Below are 26,523 nucleotides of genomic sequence, written 5' to 3' on the forward strand. Positions count from 1 at the left end.
TTCTAAGAAGAATGAGACTCCCATATGTTGGTAATCACATTGGAGGGGGTGGGGGGAGTGACATTGGGCTCATGTCCTCCTCCCTCACCATCTTCTTTTTCATATTCTTATTTAGACATGTTTATTGTAAGAGAGAATTATTATAAGATGATGTACCAATGGTATTTAACTCCAAAGTGTTGCGTATATAGCAGATTAATTGCGCTGCAGAAAGCATGCTGGGGAGACCACACATTCAGGAAACAACGAAGAAATGCAAAAAAATCTTTTGCTTGGCTTTAATTACAAAAACAAAGACTCCTCTTACATTAAATCTGTAAGTATGACCCATTCACCAGAGTACTGAGAGAGGTACACACTGCTCTTTATATCCAATTGCTGATGCAGCTTAATTAACACAACTTAACAGCACCTGCTATACTGTTTCACAGCTGTAAAACTAGGCTATGATATCTACTCTGGCTTTTAAAGAGATACGCATCTTGTGAAACAATAATGAACCTTAATGTTTAAATAAACCATTCAACACAAAGAGGTTAGCTCGAATGTATAAGAATGTACCCAATAAGTTTTGGAAATGTAACCATTGCAAGGGGTCATTCTGTCACATGGGGTGGACCTGCAGGGAGGGTAAGAACTTTGGGACATATTATATAATGATTTTTTAAAAATCAGACTGACTTTTCCAAGAGTCCAGAACCCTTCTGGCTGGGGATATTGATCAGCAAAATTCCAAAGCAAGGGCTCTTTATGCTCACAGGTGGAAAGTTGTGAGAATACCCTGAAAGGAAGACTGTCCCTATTTTCATCTGAGGAATGTTGGAGGGTATGTAGTGGCTATTGAACATCAATATGAAGCTGTTGGAAATGATCGTTTGGAGTTTTGGAGTGAAGTGTCATCCATATGTTGAAGATACCCAGCCCTAGAAACTCCATAACGCAAACTCTAGATTGATGCTTGGTTGCCTTGGTGCGTGACTGCCAACAAACTGAGCTTGAACTGTGAAAAGCTGGAGGCTTATGACTGAGTGATTTCTGAGTCTTGGAGATCAATTGCTTGGCAGCCTGGACACAGTGGTTCATGCACTGGTAACTTCAAGACTTGATTATGGCAGCATGCAGAAGCTGCAGCTATTGCAGAACACAACAGCCAGAGTGCTCATAGCAGCAGGCTGCTGGCCACGTGTCACTCTGTTGCTGAGAAAAGTGGCACTGGCTGCCAATTTGCTGCCAGGTCACATTCAAAGTGACCACATTCAAAGCTTTATTACCACAAATTCCTTATTATTCCTTTCTCATAACACTAGAATTTGTGGGCAGCCAATGACCGTGAATGTTGGAAGATTTGAGAAAGAAGGAAGAAAGTGCTGCTTGAAATACACATAACATATTTTTCGCTCCATAAGACACACTTTTTCCCTCCTAAAAAGCAAGAGGAAATGTGTGTGCGTCTTATGGAGCGAATGCAGGAGGGAGGCAGGCAAGAAAAGCCCCCAAGAGCTGCACACAAGCTCTGTGTGGCTCTTGCGGGCTTTTCCCCAGGAGGGAGAAGGGACTGACTGGCCGCATCAGTCCCTTCTCCCACCTCCTAGAAAAGCCCACAGGAGCCGCGCACCCTTTAAAGAGCGCACGGCTTCTGCGGGCTTTTGCGGGAGGTGGAGGAATTCCCCCACCTCATAGAAAAGCCAGTAGAAGCCGTGCACCCTTTAAAGAGTGCACCACTGGCTGCGTCAGTCCCTTCTCCCACCTCATAAAAAAGCCCGCAAAAGTTTCTCCCGCCAGCCCCTATAAGCTCCTGAGCAGCTCTGGTGTAGTCCACGAAGCCTCCGCAGGGCAGCGGGATGAAGGCTCCCCGCTGCCCTGCGGAGGCTTCGGGGGCTACCCCAGAAGCCAGAACAGCTAGAGAGAGTGCTGTGCAGCCCCCCTAGCTGTTTTAGCTTCTGCCTTAGCGGCGCAAAGCCTCCACAGGGCAGCGGGGAGCCTTCATCCCGCTGCCCTGCGGAGGCTTCACGCGGCTATCCCTGGCTTTTGCGGGAGGTGGCGGCAAAAGCCAGGGATAGCCGCGCTCCCTTTACAGAGCCGAGTGGAGTGTGTGTGTGGCTCTTGGGGGCTTTTCCCCAAGGAGGGAGATGGGCTTCCTTTCTCCCTCCTTGGGGAAAAGCCCCCAAGAGCCACACACACACTCCACGCAGTTTGTGAAAGGAAGCACTGAGCAGAGCCTGGGATGCATACAGGCTCTGCTCAGCGCTCCCTTTAAATAATATTTTTTTTCCTTGAATTCCCCCTCTAGAAACTAGGTACACCTTATGATCAGGTGCGCCTTATGGAGCAAAAAATATGGTAGTTAAACTCTGGAATTTGCACTCAGGAAGTAAAGATGGGCAGCAACTGGGATGTGTTTGGTTGAGGATTAGAAGAAAATAGTGGTGGAGAAGTCTATCAATTGCTACTAACCAAGCTGGCCATGTTCTTCCTCAAGTGTTGGAGACAGTATTCCTGTGGATGTCAGTTGGTGGGAATCACAAGCGGGGGGACGGGATGGGGACACCTGGTGTTGCTGTCCAGTCCTGCTTTGAGGCTTTGCACAGGCATCTTGCTGGCCATTGCGACAACAGGGTTCTGGCACAGCTGGACTGGTTCAGCAGGCTGATGCAAGCTGTTCCAGTTGAAGCTTGTGGGGAATCTAACATTAGCCCAAATCTTGATTGCCTCAAAGTGGTGCTCACCCAATGTACCTGCTGAAGACGAGTGGATTCACAATGTGCTTGCTGAAGAAACATGGTTTCACAGTTTCTTTCTAAAATCACCAAGCTGTTCATTTGGCTGAGTCAGAGAAGCCAAAGGAGAGAAAAAATGGGGAAACTTTGGAGCCCTTTTGTAATCTATTCCAGGGGTGGGGAACCTCTGACCTGGGGGCCAAATGCAGCCATTGCCTGCCTCTCCATTGCTTATACCATTCTTTAAAAAGAACTTGAACTCTATCTGAAACTGAACTGGATTTAAAATGGAGGACTGAGAAATAATACAATGCCAATTGATGGAATGATTTATAAATATGTACTTTACCAAAAAGGCATCTGTTGGCTAAAGGTCAAGATAAAAAGAAGAGGACAAGATTATTTACTGTGAATACCGGCTAAAATAAATTTAATAACTTTGATTTATTATATTGGATTCTCTTTACTGACTGCCAATATCGGGAGATTTTAAAAGGTGCTACAATGCAGCATTGAGAGACAGAAAATGGAAGGCTGTGCCAGACTCCTGGGAGCATCAGAGAGCCCCAACACCATGGTCTTAAAAATTTTACTTATAGTTGTGAAAAGGAACGTTTTTAGTAATTGAAATCTATATTAATATTTTATGTTGGATTTTTTTTTTTTTACGTGAATGGATGCAAAGATTTGAATATATAATTGTTAAAAATTGATATTTGTGGGAGAAGGAATAGGTTTGAAAAATAGGTTTCCTCTACTGCAGGCATCCCCAACCTTTGGCCCTCCAGATATTTTGGACTACAATTCCCATCAGCCCTGACCATTGGTCCTGCAAGCTTGGGATCATGGGAGTTGTAGGCCAAAATATCTGGAGAGCCGCAGGCTGGGAATGCCTGCTCTACTGAGTCTATGACCTTGATAAAGTACTGATAAAGCTAAAAAGAATACATGCTGTGGTGGGAAAGAACTCTGTGTTTTGGAATTAAACTCTATAGAGGAAGCTGGGAAAAGGAGAGAGAATTGCCCACCCCACCCCCCCGGTCAATCTAAACTGGAAACGGCAAAAGGAAAAAGTTTAGTGCTAAAACTAACTAGTCAGGCCACAAGGCAAGATAATTTAAAATATGAATTGTTTGATTCACTTTTAGATATTAAAATAGAATTTGAGCAGATAAAAGAAGATGTTAACAATGCAGCCTCTAAAAAATTTAAAATACCAGTACAGTGGTACCTCAGGATGCGAATGGACTCCATTCCGGAGCCCCGTTTGCATCCTGAACAGAACGTAAGACACAACAGCGTATCTGCACGTGCGCGGGTCGCGTTTCGCCACTTTCGCGCATGCGCGTGATGTCATTTTGACCATCTGCGCATGCGCGAGTGGCAAAACCCGGAAGTAATGCACTCCGTTACTTTGTTACTCCTGGGTCGCCGCGGAGCGCAACCTGAAAGCACTCACCCTGAAGCGTATTTATCCCTAGGTATGACTATATACTTTTAGAGGCTGCGAGGCCATTAAAAGAGGTGAATGCACAAACCACCAAGGTGGGACTGGTAGACAAACGAGGTCTGAGGAAAATTCAAGGGCAAGTAAGAATAGTCAAAGACAAAAATGAAATTGCATGTGTAATGATATGGGAGGACCTGACTGATAAAGATGGTACCTCGTGTGAAATTATTTGAGAGGCTTTGACTGCATTAGAGAAGAAACAAAAAGGAAGGGCAAAATATTTAAGAGGCTACCGTATGTGGTGGCAATGTAAAATTATCAAAAATGCCTGGGGAAAGACATATAAAGATTTGAAGAAAATGTGGGAAATGATTGTTGTTTTTTTAAAAAAATGAAGTTATATTGAGGTGTACAGGACTTGATGGATTATTTGAGTGAAAGACTTTGTTCCAACATGCTAGATTGGATGCCAGGCCAAGACTGATGGAAGGAAGAAGCCCTGGCCGTGCAGGACAAATTATTACAAAAAACGGCAATTGTTTGATGCATAGTTTTTAAGCTTTGTGTATAGATCTTTACATTGGTATAACTCATGGGTCAGCAAACTTTTTCATCACGGGCCAGTCCACTGTCCCTCAGACCTTGTGGGAGGCTGGACTATATTTTGAAAAATATAAATACCCTGCAAGCCAGTCCCACAGCTGCCTCCGGACCTAGAAGTGGAACGCACTCTGCACAAACTCATGAGCACATCTCGGCGGGTAAGCCGCACACACAGAGCGCTGGGAAGGCACCAGACAGCTCACCCTCCAGCTGTTCTAGCATGGCCACCGAGCACACCACCAGTAGCAGGGCCGAGTGGGGCGCCAGGCGCAGGGCCAGCAGGCACGCCAAGCTCCAGCTGAAGCCATGATGCCCATGGCATGGCCCACGACCACAGCCGGCCTCTCCATCCGTGGCCGTGCTGGGTTTACTTCAGCATGTGGGCAGCAAGGCTTCGGATTGGCTGCAGGAACTTCCTGCAGCCAATCCGAAGCTGCGCAAGCATCGCCACCTGCCCAGAACCTGTCGCGAATTCCTCGTGGCGCTTTTTAGCGAAACGCTCAGAGTCCCAGGTTTCTTTTCAGTGCAGTCTTTTTAATGTGAGCTATATACAAGTATTTACAAAAACAGTCCATACAGAGTACCTGCTCCTTAAGGCAAACGAATACTCTCCACCACAGCATCACCACACCACAGCACAACCACCACACTCTGTTGAGCAGACTTTCCTTTTTAAAACAGGTGATAGCCAATCACATTAATCACATTCCTGCTGAGTCACTCTGACCCAGCCCTTCACAGAGTATTGCATCAGCCTGTTGAAGCCTTCAGACTTACTCAGTATCCTGCGAATCCCAACACTCCTCCTTAAGTCAAAGGCTTGAGACCTAATAATTCTCTTAAGTCTCGAAATTTAGGAGCATCCAAACATTTTGTATACAAATCTGCCACATTACATTTTGTGTTACAGTGCTGTACCTTTAACACATTTCTTTCCAAAGCATTTTTCACATTTCCGTATCTTATAGCAATATGTTTACTCTTGCTCTTAAAGTTCTGTTGGTTAGCAAGCTGTTGTGCAGCCATGTTGTCACTTAGCACAGTGATTGGCATTTCAGAAGGTATTCCAAGCTCTTTTGTTAGACAAGCAAACCACTCTATTTGTGACACACATTCGCTTATGGCTGAGTACTCTGCTTCACAAGTACTTGTGGCAACAAATGTTTGTTTCTGGGATTTCCACTGAACCAGGGCATTTCCAATATATATGGCATAGCCAGTGGTAGACTTTCCATTTTCTCTGTCCCCCCAGCTGGCATCAGCGTATGCATACACTTGCTGATCATATCTTGTATCCAGCACCAGTTTGTAATCTTTTGTGCCTTTCAGATACCTTAGGATTCTTTTAAGTGCTACCCAATCTCTCTGAGCCGGGTCTGCACTTCTTTGGCTTAACATGTGCACTGCCAATGTTATGTCGGGTCTTGTCCAACAACTTAAAAATAACAGAGAACCCAACAGAGAATGAAATGCTGTTGCATTCTCACATTTTTGTCCTTCTGGTTCATTTTTGTACTGGGTAGTTATGGGAGTGTCAACCTCATTTGCCCTCTCCATTCCATATGTCTTCAGTAACTTTTCGATTTTTCCCTTCTGACTCAGAGAGTAGACACCCTCTTCATTTCTCTGAACCTCTACTCCTAAGTAATTCTGAATCTCTCCCAAATACTTCAGTTTGTATTTGTTACCTAGGCTGTTTAAACCAAGACACTTGCTTTTGTGCAGTTGTTATTAGACAGATATCGTCAACATACAAAAGTAAATAACAAACACTTCCTTGCACCATTGCTGAATATAAACAGGAATCAGCCAGGCTTTGTTTGAATCCCATCTTTTTCAAAGTTGTATCTATGCATTGATGCCATAGACGTGCACTTTGGTGCAAACCGTATAGTGCCCTTTGCAGCTTTAACATCATGCTGTCTTTTTCCAGCTCATAACCTGGTATTTGCTGTAAATACACCTCGGTGTCAATAGGAGCATTTAAATATGCTGAGGCAACATCAAAATGATTAACTTTTAACCCTCTCAGACTTGCCATTGCTAAAACTGATTTTACTGTTTCAGCCTTTGCTGTTGGGGCAAACACTTCATCATAATGTATCATTTTTCTTTGTGTAAAGCCCCTTGCAACCAACCTGGCTTTCCTCTGACAGCTACCATCAGCCAGCTTTTTCACTTTAAAAACCCACTTACAGCTTATGGGCTTTTTACCTTCAGGCAATTCTGTAGGTACAAACACGTTGTTTAGCAGAGAGTTATACTCTGCCTGCATTGCCTTTAACCACGCCTCTTTCTCTAGAGTAGGTAACTCTTGCACTTCTTCAAAGTTTTCTGGCTCAGTTACACAAACCTGGTTTATGGTGGCTGGGAACCCATAACGGTCTGGAGGTTGACCTTTATTACTTCTTGTAGACCTCCTTGGTTCATTAATCTCACCCCCTGGGCTACCTTCAGGACTGCTTTTGGGGTGGATTGACTCTGTAGATCTACTTGCTCCTGTCCCTGTTGCACGTTCTTCTCTCCCCTGCTCCATGCTAGCAGCTGGAGAAAAATACTCAACCTTTACCTCCTCCCTTTCAGTTTCTCTGGGAGAGCTGCCAATTCTTAGCTTTGTTTCAACTGCCTTATCAGGTACGCTTGGCAGTAAAACTTTTTCTGGCAGCAGGTTTGCATGTATCTTGGGCCAATTTCTTTGCTCATTAAAGCTGGCTAATCGACTATAACTCAAAAGATTTTTATCATCTTCAAACCTGTAGGCTTTCGTACCATTTTCATACCCAAGAAATAGCAACTGCTGTGCCCTTTCCCCACCTTTTCCTCGGTTCTTTACAGGTATGTCAACCCACGCCTTTGTCCCAAAGATTCTCAAATGTTGCAAACTGGGACTTTTGTTATAGAGAATTTTATAGGGTATGTCATCTAGTACCCTTGACCACAAGCGATTCCCAATATAATTCGCGGTCTTAATACTCTCAGCCCAGTATTTAATTGGAAGATTTGCATCTGCTAACAATGCTTTCATTTGTGTCTGCAAGACACCTCCCCTACGCTCTGCTACTCCATTCTCCTGAGGCGTCACCACATTGGTAAGCCTATGTTTAATCCCTTGGGAACGCAACCAGTTTCTTAGGGAGCTTGCCATAAACTCTCCTCCCCTGTCTGTCTGAATAGAGCACACCTTTTCGCCAAGTTGCCTTTCTACCCTTCTTACCCAGAACTTCAAAGTTTAATAGATAGACCCAGTCAAATCTAGAATAGTCATCCACTAGGATCAAACAGTACTTGTTATGGGAGACACTTGGTGGAAAAGGACCAGTTACATCAGCATGAATCAACTCCAGTGGTTTTTTGGTTTCTCTCTGGCTTGCTCTTGCTACTGGGCAAGCCCTGCTTTTAACCTCCTTGCAGATATTACAGTCTAAGTAATTATCACAACTTTTTATGTTTTTCATCCCCCCACACAACTCCAATGTTTTGTTCAGCACCTTAAAGCTAGCATGAGCCAGACGCCTGTGCAGGAGATGAATACACATATCATGGGTTGGGACATTTTGCACATTCGCAACCTTAGACTCACACTGCAGTACATACATATTAGTTCTAAGGTTAGCATTTGCCAACACTGCCCCATTTTGCTTTATCTGGCACTGATCTCCCACAAAGTTTACTTCAAAGCCTGCTTTTGCCAAGTCTGGAATACTCAGGAGATTGTTTTGCAAACTAGGCACACACAACACATTCCTGAATGTGTGTCCCAGCTGTGGGAACACAACCTCCCCCTCACAAACCACATTAGCTTTCTGGCCCGTAGCAAGACTTACATGTTTTTTGTTTGAAGCCCTAGCATCAGTTAGCAATCCTTTTCTTTTACAAAAGGTTTGAGAAGCTCCACTGTCCAGAACCCACAGCTCTTCCTTTTCTTGACCATCTGCAGACACCCAAGCGGTAGACTCTCTCTGCTGCCTCCTGTGCTTCTGCTGTTTTTGTTGTTTTCTCGGGCAGTCCCGCAGCAGATGTCCACTGGACTTGCAGCAAAACACCTTTTTACTTTGTTGACCACCAGCTGGTCGGCAGCAGCTCCTCCTGGCTGTTTCTCTGGCTCCCGACACCTCTGCTCTTCCCGGCTGTTGTTCCCTCTGGGATGCTCCAACGGCTGGGCTGAGGTCATCTTTCGCTCTGCACGCCTGTCCTCCTCTGCATACAACCGTCCAGTAACGTATTCCAGAGTCAGCTTATCAGTCTCTACCGACTCGAGGGAGTTGACCAGCATATCATAGCTGTCATCAAGGGAACTCAGGACTATAAAGACTTTGTCCTCTTCCCCCACAGGCCTCCCTCTTAAGGCTAGCTCCTGGAAACAGCCTGTTAGGAATTTTAGGTGGTTTACCAGGGAGTCCCCCGGTTTCTTCCAACACCGGTACAGTCTCCTGGTCAGTGTTATCAGTGAGCCAGCTGTCTCTCACACACGGACAGCCTTGAGCGCATTCCACGCCTCACTTGCCGTCACCTTATCAGCTACGTAGACTAGCTGGCTGTCGTCCACTCTAAGAATGATCGTAGCCAAAGCTTTCTCATCCTTTTCTAGCTGGGCCTCTGCTAGTGCCAGCTTTTCATCGTCGTCCTCATCCTCCTCGGGGGCTGCAGTGGAGTTTCCACCACCTTCCACAGGCCCTCACGCTTGAGGAAGTGTTGCATGCGGACTGACCAGATGCTGTAGTTTGTGGCCGTCAGCTTCTCCAGCAACACGCCAGTTCTGGACTGCTCCATCCCTGCAGCTCACCTCCAGCACCCATGGCTAGATAACTGTACTCTTGCTCAGTGGAAGCGTGCTGAGCCCATAACCCTGTCGCGAATTCCTCGCGGCGCTTTTTAGCGAAACGCTCAGAGTCCCAGGTTTCTTTTCAGTGCAGTCTTTTTAATGTGAGCTATATACAAGTATTTACAAAAACAGTCCATACAGAGTACCTGCTCCTTAAGGCAAACGAATACTCTCCACCACAGCATCACCACACCGCAGCACAACCACCACACTCTGTTGAGCAGGCTTTCCTTTTTAAAACAGGTGATAGCCAATCACATTAATCACATTCCTGCTGAGTCACTCTGACCCAGCACTTCACAGAGTATTGCATCAGCCTGTTGAAGCCTGCAGACTTACTTAGTATCCTGCGAATCCCAACAGAACCATCCGCAGCTTTGGATTTTCAACAGGAGCTTCCTGAAGCCAGTTCGAAGCTGCGCCAGTGTCACCGCCCACCCAGAAGCCGTGCCAGCGTTGCGAAAGTAAGTCCCCATGTGGCAAGGCATCCTCAGTGGGCGGGGACCGACCGAGCGGGTGGCAGGGTTTGCAGGCCGGATCTATGAGCCTGGGGGGGCCGCATCCAGCCCCTAGGCCATAGTTTGCCGACCCCTGGTATAACTTCTAAAAGTCACTTGTAAGAAGATGAAGAAGGTTTTAAAATTGGATTGTTAAGTATATAAGATTTTATGGACGTGAATGAACAAGTATACAGTAATGGAACCAAGAGGGGGGGTGGAGGGAAATCGATGAAAAATTATGTTTTTATTTGGTTATGGGGGGTTTTTTCCAGGGGTTTTTCATTTTGTTATTTTTGGAAAATTAATAAAATGTTATTCAAAAAAGAAAGTACAATGGCAGTGCACTGCATGTTTCATGGCAGGTGAAGACTTTCTTGTTCCAATGGGCTTTTGGGAAATGACTACCTTAAATGAAGAGCTGGTGCCATGATGTTTTTATTGCAATCATTGGCATGTGTGTGTGTGTTGTTTTAACTCTACCAATGTTTCGCAGGTGCAAAACTGTTGATGAGCTGGCCAAGTCTGATGGGCTTTTTGCTCCTCTTCAGGATGATAAAAATCCGGGCAGATTTTAAAGAGCTCCTATAGCAGGAATGAGAAGCTGTGGTCCTCTAGGCCAGTGTTTCCCAACCTTGGGTCTGCAGCTGTTTGTTTTTTAAAAAAATAATTTTTATTGAAGATTTTCTTGAATTACAAAAGCACAAGCAGTCTCTCTCTCTCTCTCTCTCTCTCTCTCTCTCTCGCTCCTTGCCTGCATGTCTGTCTGACAGTCTCAGATAATAGAATCTAGATTAATAGGGATGTGAAATTGAGGCTGGCACAGATTAGGAGGGACGTGGAGTACTTGGAAGGGGGAAGATACCGTATTTTTCGCTCTATAAGACGCACCCGACCATAAGACGCACCTAGTTTTAGAGCAGGAGAACAAGAAAAAAATATTATCTTCCTCTCTGTGCAGCGCCCCTTCAGCGAAGCGGCAGGAGAAGCGGAGCCCCTTCCATTTCTCCTCCAGCTTCGATGAAGGGGCGCTGCGCAGAGAGGGAAAGCTGCGCAGCGCCTCTCTAGCGAAGAGCAGCCAGGAGAGCAAGAGAGATCGGTGTGCACTGACCCCTCTCGCTCTCCTGGCTTCAGCGAAATTGGAAGGGGAATTTGTTTTCAACACTGTGCTTTACATTAGGGTATAGCACAATTAGAATTCTAGCAATTTATGACACTGTCCTGAACCCATTGTTCCTGGATGCTGGCAAAGTGCTTCTTGCAATCTTCTATATATTCCCCCAACTAAGCCTCTTCGTGGATCAGTTCCTAGCTCAGCCCAGTGCTGTTCTCGAACTCCTTCCTGGCTCTTCAGCTTTATAGAATGATGAAGACACTACTGATCTCCTGCCTCCTCTTGGCCCTTCTTCCTCCAGGTGAGCAGAACCACAGCTGCTGTGCTTTTCATCATGTTTCCAGGAAGGAACTAAGTGGGGCTCAGCCATTAAAGCAGGAGAAGGAAGGAACAAGGACTTGTGGTTCCTTTGAAAGGGAGAGGAATAAAGCATATGGTCAAGCTACAAGGGATCCTCAATCATAGATTGTTTGTTCTCAATATTTATTTTTATTTAAACAAATACATACTGAGAGTTGTGGTATCCCCAATTCCATTGGGAAGAAGTTATCCACTCCTGGATCAACCAGAAACCTAGCTTTCATCCACAACAAAGGGTATGTTTTTCCACTTTTTTCCAGTTTGTTTACCTCATCATCCACTCAAATTCTGCCCCTACCTTCTGAAACTTTTGTCTCTCGCTCACTTCAGCTAGGTGTTTTCCCCATTTTCTGTCCAGCCCAAAGAGTTTCTCTTAACTTCCTTCTTAATGAGTTAATGACTGACTATCATCAGCCTTTTATTCCTCCAATGACCCCATCCAGCTAGCTCCACTGACAGAGGCTCCAACTCTAGGGGGCCCTGGGGTTCCTTGACACCCCCAAAATATTTTCTGTAGGTGCCCCACCTCTGTCCTCTGCCACTGCCTCACACCACTCACCTTATTAATCCCAGGATTACTCTCCTCCTTTGCTGCTATCAGTGCTGTGTCTATTAACCTCAATTTCTTCCCTTCACCGCCATCCCTTCCACTTTCCAGTGCGTAATTAGTTATAAGTGAAGGGCAGATTCAGGTCCATATTAGTGAGTCTGTATAAGAGTGAGAAACAGAGAGTAAGAAAGAGAAAGATTCCAGATAAACATATGCAGAGTGTTATGTCAACAATAGGAGGTTTTTCTCCACTCAGGGGTGTCCTGGTGATACAAAATGCACCCCAAGGATATTGAGTCCCATTTCATTACTGAACTCCTCAGGTTGGCTTGACACAGACTAAAGACAAGTCGAAGTAGTTGTTCCAGTTCCACTGAGCTGCTTGCCCATAATTCATTTTCAATTCAATAGGCAATATGTTGAAACTCATCCTACAGGTACTCACATTAAAGCTTAGGGCCCCCCCACCTCCTCCATGAGGTTTTATCTCCTCACCACTTCTCAAATAAATATACCTTTCCTTTTTAAGTTCTGCTAGTGCACATGTGGAGCATCTTTGACAAACTCCAGTGCCCATCATCCAGAGCCATTGGTCATGCTTTCTGGAGCTGATGGGAGTTGTAGTTCAGCTACTTGTGGAGTGTCAAAGGTTTCCTCACACCTGCCCTACAGGTCCTCTGTCTCAGACTGCAGGAGCCACCTAGGACAATCATTCTCTGATCTCTCCAAGACTCAGCCCCCATTCACACACAGCTTAAGAACTACAGAGGAAATATATATAGACAGCACTACATAAGTGAAAAATGGCCCGTTTGGTCCACTATCTTGTTGTCACCATGGTGAACCAGATGCCTATGGGAAGTTTGCAAGCAGGATCTAATTGCAACAGCTCCCTTTGTGCACTTTCCGGAAACTGGTATACAGAAGCATAGTGCCTACAGTATTAGAGAGAGAAAATATCTCTTGAGGCTGGAAGCCAGCAACAGACTTATTAACCCCCTTGAATTTATCTATTCCTTTTCTTAAGCAATCCAAGTTGGTGGCCATCACTGCCTCTCATGAGATGAACTTCATAGGAGGAACTAACATGTTCATGTGCCTTAATGTACCCATTTCCCCTATGTGGATGGTACTAAGGTTTCCTAAACCCATCTCCCCATGTCTGCAGTGGCATCTCTGAAATGTGAGTTATGTTGGAGTCAAGGAAAAGACTGTGAAAACGCCACCATTCAGGAGTGTAATACAGACATAAATCAGTTCTGCATATCTGGCATTGGAGACGCCAAAATGGGTAAGTGAGAAGAACTTAAGGCCTTTTTGACCACCAAAACTTAAATTCCCAAACTCACTTTCTAAGGTCATATCTTAGTTATAAACCACAGGATGTGGCTTTTCATAATGCAGTGTTCTAGATCCTGTATTGCATGTAGGAACCAGAGGGAAATTCAAGTCAGTTCATATTTAAAGGTGAGCTTACCTACTTGGCTCTTTCCAAAACAATATGCAAAGCCAAACAAAGCCCTCCTTCCACATCTTCACTTCTCCCATTTTTGCAATCCAGTTCTGCAGTCACGTAATTTATATTTTATTCTAGGTCTGTTCCCCTGCCAGATGAATCTAGAAATACCTTTTTGCCATTCCTTGAGGTGTCCTGTCTTGCCTATCACCGGTATCGACTGGAATAGAAACAGCATTCTATGCTGGTGAATTTTCATGAGGACTTTTCAAAAGTTCTCCATCCCTGCCTCACGTTCAACAAATAGATAAAACTGGAGGTCTCTCTTTCCACTCCAGGCCAGGCCAGCCCAAGATATTGTGACACCTCAGGAGAACCATGAAATGCTGCCCACCGGCCAGGCAGGGAAGAAGGGGGGACTGAAGATCTACATTAGGAACAAGGAGGTGGGAATGGGGATCTACACTGGAATTCTGTGGAAATAAGATGTACATTGGCAACAAGGCTGGGAGGAGACCAGCAGCACCTCCCAATTGCCAAGAGGCACCATTTGGAGGGGCTGCCAGGGAGATCTGGCCTCCAAAGCATGAAGCACAGCTGCAAAGGTGGCAGCAACCTGCAATGCTTTCATTGGAAGCTGCCCCTGTGGATTCTTTCCTCTCATGTGGGCAAGCCATGTCTCCTGGTCTTGTTATTTCCTTCCAGTTCTTTCTTCTATAGCTGGTTCTGCGAGCAAATTTGTTTTCAAGTCCTGCGTCAATGGAGAGTTTTGCCATGCAGGCTCTTCCAGTGCCACTGTAACATCAGATATGTACATGTTGATCAAGACCTCCTGCTGCAACACAGATATGTGCAACAGTGAACCTCTCAAAGGTAAGTAGCAGCAGCAGGGGGGCGGTTCAAGAGGGCTGGTTGCCCCCAGGTGCATTCACTTCCCTCTCCCTGCTGGGAAGACCCCTCCCCAGACCCCACCAACATCACTGCCACCCAGCCCTGACAGGAGGCGTTTCCAGGCAGGGCAGGGGCAACTCACCTTCCCCTTGAGGAGAGAAGAAGAGGCGGGGACACCATGGAGGTGAAGGGCAGGCCTCTCAGCAGAGTCTGCCTCCCTCTTTCCTCCAGTCCTTTTCCAAATTAGAGACAGAAGCTCAGGTTGGGATTTGAACTGAGAACCCCAAAGCTTGAAGTTAGGCTGGGCTGAACTACATATTGAGGCCTCCTGAAGTGTGACTGGTGAGGCAGTATGATGCCTCTGGATTGGCCAGGCCAACCTCGCCAGATATTATTCACAGTCCCTCTCCTGCAGCAGCTTCTGGTATTTACCCTTTTCTCCAAAGAGCTCACCATTTTAGACTCAAAACACCCTGTGAAATAGGCCAGGCTGAGAGATCATGGCTGGCATAAGGTCACCCAGCAAGCATCATGGCTTGAGCATGGATTTAAACCCTGGTTTCCGAGATTCTAGTCCAACCCTCTAACCACTACATCACACTGTCTCATTGGATTCCCAGAGCTCTAACCCTTCCTCCAAAACCTAGACTCCTCCTCTTTCTCTGATGCATTTTTAGAGCTATTTTTAGCAGAACAGACTCCTTTCCCATTTCTGTGTGAGGAATTTAATTTCTTCAGGTTTGCATCCTTCTAAAGCAAATGCTAATAAACCAATATTAGATACCATGGGCTCCTGTGCCACCTACACAAATCCTTCCTTCACCTTTTGTTCCATTTTCCCAATTTGAAGATGTTGTCCTAAGCTGCTATTAGCCCTATGGAGGAAGGGGAAAGCAAGCAGTTAGTCTGGTTGCAGAGCCACCCCACCCATGAGGTAAGGTGAGATGACCTCCTCAGGCAGCAGGATCCACAGAGCCAGCCTCCAAGGAATGCTTTGCCTTCTGCTGCTGCCGCTGCCACCAACACAGTAGTGCCCATCTTGGAGGCTGGAAACGAGTGTCAAAGCGGGGGGAGGGAATTACCACACACACACAGGACTACGTACTTGCCTTTAGCAATCCCCCCACCCTGGTGTATACTGTTGTATACAGCACTACAAAGAATTATGGGAGTGGTAGTTTGTTAAGGGTGCTGAGAGTTGGTAGGAAAAACCCAAACCCCCTCACAGAGCTACGGTTTAGCAATCAACCGCCACAAAATAGCTCTTATTAGCTACCATTTTTTCTTAGGTGAAATCATAATTTCACCTAGAACTAAGCACATATTTTTCCAGAACAGATTTTTTAAGGAGGAAACTACTCAGAGTTTTCTTTTTCTTCCTATCTCTAAGAAAGGGGGCCATTTTGTATAATTTCATCACCATCTTGTGTGTATCTGTGGCTACCATTTTGTCTCTCAGAATGCCCTCCAGAGGTGCTCAGTGCTAAGCCCAATTGCTTAAAGCAGTATACTTGTGCTTGAAATGTATGCTGTGAATGTGGCTCCAGTCAGAAATCTCTTGCACCATGCCTTAATGTAGCCAAGAAGGAATGGAGCAAGGCTGCAGCACTGTACTTGGAGAAGTGCTGGGAGCTGGTACACATCCCTCTTGGAAGGGGGAGCACAATTCCCACCCCTCACATACAGCCAGATGTGGTTTGAAGCTGCAAACTTACTGCAAGTTTGGGGTGGGGTGGTGATTGCTTTACAGTGCCTGAGCCTGAGAAGAGGGAGGACAATGGGCTGAAGTGTCCAAGTTGCGCCTACTTTGGAGCAGATCAGTGCCGAGCTCAGAAAACCGTCAGCTGCAGAAATGACGAGGACCACTGCTTCTACTTTGGGGGTAGCATCGGTGTTGGTGAGTCTCTGCAATCAGTGAGTGCAGCTAGGGCCCCATCTGCCCTATGCATTTAAAGCAGTATCACGCCACCTTGAACACTCAGGAGCCAGGAGGAGGAGACCAGGAAGCCAGATACAAAGCAGGAGAAAGAGGCAGGAGAAGAGTTTCAGGGTGTCCCTTTTTCTTCCCATCCATCCACCCTCCCTCAGAGTCTGGAGAGCTCTGGAGACCCAGAGAGAGTCATAGCTTTTGAAACTTGGGGTCCTCCCTGCACTTCCACTTTTCCCATGCCTAGAAAGCAGAGTTCCCGATTGTTTTCCACGTGCAACATCCTTTCTAGGCATGGGTCTGATTGGTTTTGCCTTGCCCCACTGCTTTCCTCCCAGGAAATCTGCAGGCGAAAAACCAATTGCTTATTGTTCCAATTCTGCACCGAACCACAGGGTTTTACCCAGGGTAAAGCAGCAGAGCAAATAGAAGAAGGGATGAGCCCTGGGTATCTTCAGGACACAGAGCTACCATTTCCATGATTTTCTTGGAAAAGGGGTTGATTGTTAAACCACTCTGGGAATTAGGCTTAGCCAAGGGAGGGTGGTTAATGCTACTCTGCTGAGCAAGACAAGTTCTTTTGACTCACAAAACTTAGGTAGCTTGTAGTCAGGCCCAGGCTGCTGCTGTCATCCCCCAAAGCTGGACCAAGTTGGAACAATCCTAATTCTCCATCACTTGAACTTGAACTAAGAACTGAACCATAGAGTTCCACTGGAACCTGAAGTGGAGCCGGCAGAAATGACTGCTCTGTTAGCAAGTCTAGATGTGCCCCAGGGTGACAGATAGATGCCAGGAATATACTGGTGACAGGCAGATGCATATTGAAAAAGTGTACCATATTGTGCTGTTCTGAAAACTACAAGATCATTGATAAACCTTGATGAATTGCTGCCTGGAACCCTGTAGCTGTTTATTCCATTTTTTCCTAGCAACTCCATAAAACATTTTGTTTAGACACACCTATCCAGACATGTAGATCAGGATGCATTCCATTCCCTTTTGCTATTCATTCTAATGAGTTTTAAATATTTTAATGGTTTTAAATGCTTTTATACCTAATGTTAATATTTCTTGTAAACCCCTAGAGGTTTTTACTGCAATCAAGTGGTAAATAGATATTTTTAAATACAAACACATCTCAACAATTGCACCTTAATTTTTGAGGGGCCAGGATGGAGACCCTCAGGCCCAGGGGCCACAGGCATCCCTCTAAGACCCTCTCTCTCTCTTTGGCCTTTGGGATTCTCCTTAGCCACACCTCCTCTCTCTAGGCCACTCGCCTCATAAGCCCCATTTCATACCTATCTGGTTTGGCCTGACTGGATTGCCCACAGGCATGTTTGTGTGGTTTTTTTCGACAGGGACTTTTACGCTAAAGGCTGCTGCCCGAGGCTGTGCGACGGCAAGTATGTGTCACTTCATTGATGGAGTGGCAAAGCTTGTGAATGAAAATATCGGAGCCGGGACCACTAGAGCAGAGTGCTTCAAAAAAAACCACTCTGCCCATGAGCTGTAACTGAGAGAGAGTGCAAATCTCCAGCTCCCAGAACAACCCACAATTTAGGGAAATTGGCTGCCTTGTGAAGCCTCCCAGCCTTCATTGCCAGAAGTCTAGAAGCTCCTCTTCAACGACAGGTTGTATTTGACTTTCATGTTCAAATGAGGTCATTGAATCATGTCCAATATAACTATATATGCCAAATAATGAGTGTTGTATTGTGTGTTTTTTTACAAATGTAACATTTGTTGAGGGAAACATTTGTCAGGGATGTAGCAGAGTCAGATGACTGGGAAAGGTCTGACTCTGAGACTGAGAGAACGCAGTCACAGGCAGAGCCAGAGTGGGTGATTTGAGCCCCACACCCTTCAGAGTTTCAAGACATTTTAGAGCAGCAGACCCAGGAAGCTCACAGTCTGGGAATGAAGGGGGAGACGACCTTGGGGGAGTTGCTAGGCAACATGGAGGAAAGCAGCATTCAGAGTACTCTTCTTTAGAGAGTGGGGATGAAGTCTGCCCACTTTCTCCATGAAGCAGGAGAGAAGAAAGGGTTAAGATGCAACGGAAGGACAAGAGGGGAAGGGCCGGACATTGTCAGCCTTCCTGTTGCGTACACGGCAGGGACACACACTGGGCAATTCTTAGCTGAGAATGGCATGCTCATGCCACTCTCTCTGTGTTAATTGTTAATAAACTTACCATAAATCTTCCAAGAGGCTCATTAATTCTTATCGGAGCTTGTTTGCCTGCCTGAGATCATTACATCTCCCTAAGAAAGAGGGCTGTTTTGTAGAACATTGTCCACCATTGTGTGGGGGGGGGTGGCTACCATTTTGTATCTTGGAATGTAGCCCTGAGTGAATGGAGCAAGGCTGAAGCACTGCACTTGGAGAAATGCTGGAAGCTGATACAATTCCCGCCCCTCACCTACAACGAGATGTGGATTGCATCTGCAAAAGAAATACACTGAGCAGACTAACGACAAGGGTTGTTTGACATTGCCTGAGTATGAGCAGAGGATGCCCAATGGGCTCCGGGCCCAAGTTGCTTCTCCCTCATGTCAGATAGTTGTGTGGCTCAACTATAAAAATAAGGAGGATTGCTGCTTCTACTATGGAGTTCGCATCAGTACTGGTGAGTCTTGTTTAACGGGGTGCAGCATTTACAGCAATATCAAAAATGGTGGGAAATGTAGATTATTAAGGGGGCTGAAAGTTATTAGGAGACCCCCCTCAATTACCCTCAAAGAGTATCAGGGATGGACAGGGCCCCAAAGGGGGTGATGTGTGGCCAGAGGAGGCAGGCGCAGAGGAGTTGGGTGGAGGATACGGGGAAGGGGCATAGGAGCTAACTCCTAGGAGCTGTGTGGGCTTTGGCCCCCACAATAAAATATTTGAGGTGGTTGCCCCCCCCCCCAAGTTAATGGACATTGCAATTGTGCACTGCATCATGTGATCAGTTATGCAGGGCACGGCTTGCCTGAGCCGCCACAATATTTTATTCAAGGCATCACAGGGAAGGGGCTAGTGAATTCTGGGGTTCTGTGCCACCCGTGAGGCTTCTCCTGGTGGTGGTCCTGGAGAAGTCTGAAGGAGGAGACCAGGAGAAAGAGGAGACAGTAGAAGAGCAGCAAGGGGTATGAGCTTTCGTGTGCATGTACACTTCTTCAGATAGTTTGGAGAGTTTGTGGTGCACCCACAGGCAGTCATATCTTTGGAAACCTCTGGATCCCCCCCTCCACTTCCATTTGTCCCATGCCTGGAAAGCACAGTTCCAGGTGGTTGTCCACTTGCACCATCCTTTCCAGGCACAGGTCTGATTGGTTTTGACTTGCCCCACTGCCAGTGGTGGAGCTTCATGCTCCGGCACCGGGGGGGGGTAGAGAGCAGGCAGGGGCAGGGCTGGTGCGCATCCTGGGGGTATGGCAGACCGACCGTAGGGGCACGTCCTGGGGGCGTGGCACCCAGCGTGTGCAGGGGGACAGCCACGATGGAGCACCGCCGGGTTCGCACTGCTGGGAGCGGTGCGCTCCCCCCTCACGCCTCTTCCTCTGCCAGTGCCCACTGCTTTCCTTCCAGGAAATCTGCAGAAAAACCTGATTGCTGATTGTTCCAATTAAGCACTAAACCACAGGATTTTTCACAGGGGAAAGCGGTGCAGAGATTTGGGTGACCCCTGGCTGTGTTCAGGACACAGAGCTACCATTTCCTTTTTTCTTTTGAAATTTTTTTTATTCAACTTTTCATAACACATTTCAATTTAAACATATCATTTACCTTCACATTTGGATTTCCAGAGTCCCTTGACTTCCCCCCACCCCTCTCTGGCTTCCATATCTATCCTTTTCTTCAGCTTATCTTTATTTTTTCCAATTTATTATATCTATTTTTCCCATTCTCTCTCAAACTTCTTCTCGTCCTGGTCTCTCATTCTCCCGGTCACTTTTGCCATTTCGGCATAGTCCATCATCATCATCCAATCGTCTTTGGTTGGAACTTTATCCTCTTTCCATCTCCGGGCCAATAGTATTCTTGCTGCTGTCATTGCCTACATAAAAAGTTTTTTTCTGCTCTCTCTCAGCTGGCAACAAAGACTGCTCTGTTAGCAAAAATTGGCACCTCGGTTGGAGGCGATGGGGTAGGCAGGGCACCCAAAGTGTGCTGCATGGGAGCCTTTTATAATTTGCTTAGGGTCAATTTGGAGAGCATCCCATTTCAAACTTGGATTTTCTAGAAGCACCTGCGAGAGACAACTGGAAAGAAATAGCTACATCTGCTAAAAAATAATAATCCTGTCATTGCTTATCAAAATGATGCATTCTACCATATTTTTGGCCAATGGGGTAATATAAGAAAAGAAAATCCTACAAGCACCAAATTTGTAAGCGAATACTTACAAATTGATAGGATAGGAAGTGATAGGAAGATAGGACACCTCAATGAATGGCAAATGGGTATTTCTAGATTCATCTGGCAGGGGAACAGACCTAGAATAAAATATAAATTACACGACTGCACAACTGGATTGCAAAAATTGGGAGAAGTGTGGATGTGGAAGGAGGGCTTTGTTTGGCTTTGCATATTGTTTTGGAAAGAGCCAAGTAGGTAAGCTCACCTTCAAATGTGAACTGACTTGAATTTCCCTCTGGTTCCTACATGCCATACAGGATCTAGAACACTGCTTTATGAAAAGCCACACCCTGTGGTTTATAGCTAAGATATGGCCTTAGAAAGTGAGTCTGGGAATTTAAGTTTTGGTGGTCAAAAAGGCTGAAAGTTCTTCTCACTTACCCATTTTGGCGTCTCCAATGCCAGATACGCAGAACCGATTTATGGCTGTATTACACTCCTGTATGGTGGCGTTTTTGCAATCTTTTCCTTGACTGAGACATAACTCACAAGTCAGAGAGGCCGCTACAGACATGGGGAGATGGGTTTAGAAAACCTTAGCACCATCCGCATATGGGAAATAGGTACATTAAGGTACATCAACACGACAGTTCCTCCTACAAAGCCCATCTCATGAGAGGCAATGAAGGCCACCAACTTGGATGGCTTAAGAAAAGGAATAGATAAATTCAAGGGGCTTAATAAGTCTGTTGCTGGCTTCCAGCCTCAAGAGATATTTTCTCTCTCTAACAATGATTTAGAAAATTGGAAATTGGAAAGTTCAGATACTTTTTAAAGCGTCGTTTTGAAGTTCCTGGGGGAGGTTAATTAATCACAGTCCTATACTGGGGCACATTTCAGTCATGTAACAGCTCAGACTTGCCCACCCAGAGCTCACTGCATGTTGAGGCAGATGAGTTTGGTCCAGCAGCTAAAGAGAGCCAGCAAGCTTTGCCTCCACTTTTTAAGGGGAATTTGGGTTTCTACTGGCTCCACAAGGAAGTAAGATCTGCCTTGACTCTAGCATTCCTTGTTTTCCACTGCATGCATATAAGCTACAGAGAAAAATCTCTCACCTTCCAAATCCACTGCCACATGTGTCTGTGTCATAGTCAGTAAATTGTAGTGTTCAAACTCTTTCTTAGGAAAAACACAATTTTCAAACAGTGTCAGGCCTAATGAGCACAGCAGATCATTCCCTGTGGGTCTTCCTCCATGAAATCAACTGCCAAGATGAAAAGTCCCCGACGCCCCATATCTGCCTATGTCTCCTCCTCTCCAGGGCTTTTTCCAAGACTGAGACTGTGAGCAGCTAATCTTTCCTCTGTCCTTTTTATGCCCCTCCTGGGGTTTTTTCAGTGGGAGGACAAAGGGGAAGAGCCTGTTGCAGCAGAAGGGGAAGACACCTGTAACCAGAGGCACCAACCTGGGCCCCAGATTGTGGGTGCCCACCACACACACACACACACACACACACACACACACACACACACACAATATGATGCCATGACATCAACATCACATCATGCCATCACCTGCTGCCCTTCAAGTAAAGATGTGTATTGATGCTAGGAGCGGATGTATTGATTAGATATTATCCTTCCTTCCTCATGTTTGTGAGTTCAGCAAAGTGCATCCCCTTGCAGCTGAAAAAGTCTTTACCCCTTTCTCCTCTTAATAATCACGCAGATTACTGCTTGTGAAAGGTAAAGAAAACATTCACTCACTCAGAATACTTGTTGAAGAGTAACAGATACAGCAGCTTTGTCCAGGCAGGCTTAAAATGGTGATCCAGTTACAAAGACATACTTTGGTCAAGATGATGATGGGGATTGAGCTTTAGAGCTCAGACAAGCAGATGATTCTACATTGCTGGATGGATGGATGGATGGATGGGGAGAGAGAAAGATGGAGAGGAAGTGACTACACCCTCCCCAGAGCGGGGCACAATGGGAGTGTCTCTCGGAGTTCGTTCTGGGAAACATTCAGGAAGAAACTTGGAGGGCTTCAGCTCCTGTCATGTGCCTATCTAGCAAACATGTATTGCGTGGCAAGTTTCCTCCCCCAATGAAATGAAGACTCAGACACATTGTGTTAAGGTTAATGGGCGTAAAAGGCCACAACTTTATTGATTACGGAATTGAAGGTATTGGCCTTAGGCATTGGCTCCTATCGACTACCCGGCACGGTGACCGGGAAGGGTTGAACACAAACCGCGGGAGTCCTGTTGAAGTACGCCAACTAGGATCCCACGGGTGTCACCGCTCGGGGGCGTGCCGGCGGCCCTACCTCTCCAGGCTTCGGACAAGGCCACGCCCCCCCTGGGAGTCCTCTACCGGACTACCCCTTCTTCTTGGGGGAAGGTGATGGCGCTCCCTTCCCCCCTCCTTCTTCCTCAAATTGCCCCATGCCAATGGCGGCTGGGCGAGGGGGAAAAGAGGGCGGTCCCTGGGCGTGCCTGGCCTTAAGTAGCCCAGGCTGCGCCTCCCCTCACCCGCCGATTGGCGGGCTGGGTTGCAAGCACGCCCAGGGATTCCCCAGCTCTCGCGGGGGCAAGGGAAGCCCCCGCGAATGTGGGAGGGCCCTGCCCGCAACACCCTCTCCTCTGCAGGCTCGGAAAGGGCTTTGTTGATTTGGCTGCAAGGCAGAGCACATCACCCGCAGGAGTAGCAAGGAATGTCTGCCTTCTCACTCACCTCTCACCTTGCCCAGTCACACTATCTTTCACCAGGACTTCAGCGCCACCTCTCTGTTTCCATGGGGACAAGTAAGCCGGGCATGTTGGCCGAAGAGGAAGCAGAGGGAGGAAATGGCGTCATGGCATTTTAGGTTGTCTTACACAAAATGGAAATGCTAGTCTTCACACAATATATGCAAACATTTTTGGAGGTCCCCCTTGTGACCCCAAGCAGAGGAACAATGTGACGACTGCACACCCTTCTCCTGGGCCCTGTGGAGAGGCAGGCAGCAGGTGCATTTGGCCCCCAGGTCAGAGGTTCCTCACCCCTGCTATAGATTACAAAAGGGCTCCAAAGTTTCCCAATTTTCATTCTCCTTTGGCTTTCCTTACTCAGCCAAATGAACAGCTTGGTGATTTTAGAAAGAAATTGTGAAACCATGTTTCTTCAGCAAGTACATTGTGAATCCACTCGCCTTGAGCGGGTACACTGGGTGAGCAATCAATATTTGGGCAAATGTTAGATTTCCCACAAGCTTCCACTGACTAGAGCTTACATCAGCCTGCTCAACCAGTCCAGCTGTTCCAGAACCCTGTTGTCGCAATGGCCAGCAAGATGACTGTGCAAAGCCTCAAAGCAGGACTGGACAGCAACAGCACTCTAACCCCTTATGGTTCCCAGCAACTGACATTCAGAGGAATACTGTCTCCAACACTAGAGGAAGAACATGGCCAACTTGGTTAGTAGCCATTGATGGCCTTATCCTCCATTATTTTCTTCTAATCCTCAACCAAACACATCCATGTTGCTGCCCATTGTTACTTCCTGTGAGCAAATTCCAGAGTTTAACTATGTGCTATTTCAAGCAGCACTTTCTTCCATCTTTCTCAAATCTTCCAACATTCACTGTCATTGGCTGCCCACAAATTCTAGTGTTATGAGAAAGGAATAACAGCTTTTCTCTGTCCTGTTGCACTAAAGGCTTCCTGTGAATTGAAGGCTGACTAAACCTCAGGGGTGCAGAGAGCTACAAGAATTGCCCCAATCAAAGAATATCAATGCTTGAGGTGTCACATAAGGGACTGCATACTCCTCAAGGAACCTTGGGCTCACATTGTTTGGGAATTTGTGGAAATAAACATAAGCACCTTGAATGTCTTGAAGTACATGAACCACTGTGTCCACACAGCCAAGCAATTGACCTAACTCCAAGACCCAGAAATCAATCATTCACAAGGCCTCCAGTTTTTCATGGTTCAAGCTCAGTTTGTTGGCTATCCTGCACCATGGCATCCAGGCACCAATCTGGGGTTTTGTGTATTGGGGACTCTAGAATTGGGTATCTTCGACATATGGATGACACTTCACTCCAAAACTCCAAATGACTCTTCCCAACAGCTTCATCTTGATGTTCAGTAGCCACTGCATACCCTCCAACATTCCTCAGATAAAAACAGGGGCATTTCTCACTCCCCACAATTTACACTCCCCCCATTTGTCGTCGTCCCCCATTTTAGTTGTTCCCCACCACCACCATGCCCACACACAGCATTTTCTATCAGAAGAATGGCAAGTTCCACAACCACATCTTTTCACTCCCCCTTCCATCCTGCCCAGGGAGGCCCTGCCCTCTACCTGCCTCTCAGATCCAGTGCATTATGTGGGGAAGGGCCTCAGTTGTAGCAGTCTCTCCTCCTTTACCTTTGCCATCTCTGCGTATTCTAAGGCTTTCACCATCCATTCTTCCTTTCAGGGTATTCTCAAAACTTTCTACGTCTGAGCATTTCCAACACTTATTTGGTACATTCTTATTCAGTGGTACCTTGGTTTTAGATAGCTTAGCTTATGAACAACTTGGAAATAGAACACTGCAAACCCAGAAGTAGGTTTTTTGGTTTGTGAACTTTGCCTTAGAAGCTGAACATGTTCCGCTCCTTGTTGAGTCTGTTCCGTATGTACATTGAGTCTTCTACACCTATCAGAGGCTTCCTGTTGAGTCTGTCGGCTGTTGAGTCCCAAACACCCACATAACACAGAGATGACATTTGGAGCTTTTGTTTTTGCTATTTTTTTGCAGTTTGTTTGTGTGGCTTTTTCATTATTTTCACTGTCACTTTTTCTTCATTTCATGGAACTGACTTGTGCTGTGGCTTGCGACTCCGTTTTTGTGACATGTGGTTTGTGACTTCATTTTTGTCACTTGTTTTTGTGACTGTGTGGAACCCTGCTCAGCTACTGATGATTGTGTGACTGCAGAAATGGATAAAAGCCCCCCATCCAAACTATTACTATCATCAGTGCAAGTAAGGAAAAAATAATTTAAATTTTTATCATCTATAATACTGTCTTATTAATTTTATAGTACAGTACTTTGATTATTGCTTTCATTTTATGGATCGATGGTCTCATTAGATAGTAAAATTCATGTTAGCTTGATGTTTTAGGGTCAGGTTACCAGATGTCCCCGTTTCCCAGGGACAGCGCCCGGATTTGCAAATCTGTCCTCTGACAAATTCTGTCCCTGGAATGTCCCCGGATTCCATTAAATATCCCCAGGAAAGGTGACACCCTGCTCTCCTGGAGTGATATGCAGCTGGAGGGGTGGGAAGATTTTGCACAGGCAGAGGCAGAGGTGGGGGGGATCAAAGAGTGCGAAAGAAGGGCTTTGCGCCTTGCCCGGCAGAGAAACTGCTTGCCTTGCGCCCCTCCTGGGCAACAGCAAGCCACCCGCCCATGATTCCTAAGCCTCCCCCGATCTCCTGTCCCCTTCCCCCTTCGTTTTGAGAGATCGCAGGTGGTCGGCTGTTGCCCAGGAGCGGCGCACGGTGTCTCTGCTAGGCAAGGTGCAAAGCTCTTCTTTTGCACCCAGTGAAACTCTCAAAATGAAGGGGGAAGGGGGCAGGAGATCGGGGGAGGCTCAGGAGTCACGGACAGGTGGCGCACCATTGTCCAGGACGGGGCGCAGGGTGCACGGTTTCTCTGCTGGGCAAGATGCGGTGGGGTGATATGATTTTGATCCCCTCGGCCAACTGGAGTGGCGGCGGAACTGGCGCAGAGCAGGGCAGTTGA

At 46.4% G+C, this 26,523-nt stretch overlaps 1 long non-coding RNA gene across 2 annotated transcripts in view; it reads right to left on the minus strand.

Moving 5' to 3' along the window:
- Positions 1 to 18,666, minus strand: part of LOC310769234 — a 130,988-nt gene extending 112,322 nt beyond the window's left edge. For both annotated transcript variants that reach the window (XR_014551556.1, XR_014551557.1), the window contains exons 1-2: positions 18,588 to 18,666; positions 12,123 to 12,271 (exon numbers count right to left, since the gene is read on the minus strand). This is a non-coding gene — a long non-coding RNA (uncharacterized lncRNA). The remainder of the gene's footprint in view (positions 1 to 12,122; positions 12,272 to 18,587) is intronic.
- Between the last annotated feature and the right edge of the window lie 7,857 nt (positions 18,667 to 26,523).

Source organism: Podarcis filfolensis (assembly GCF_964270895.1).
Source record: "Podarcis filfolensis genome assembly, chromosome: 8".
NCBI lineage: Eukaryota > Metazoa > Chordata > Lepidosauria > Squamata > Lacertidae > Podarcis > Podarcis filfolensis.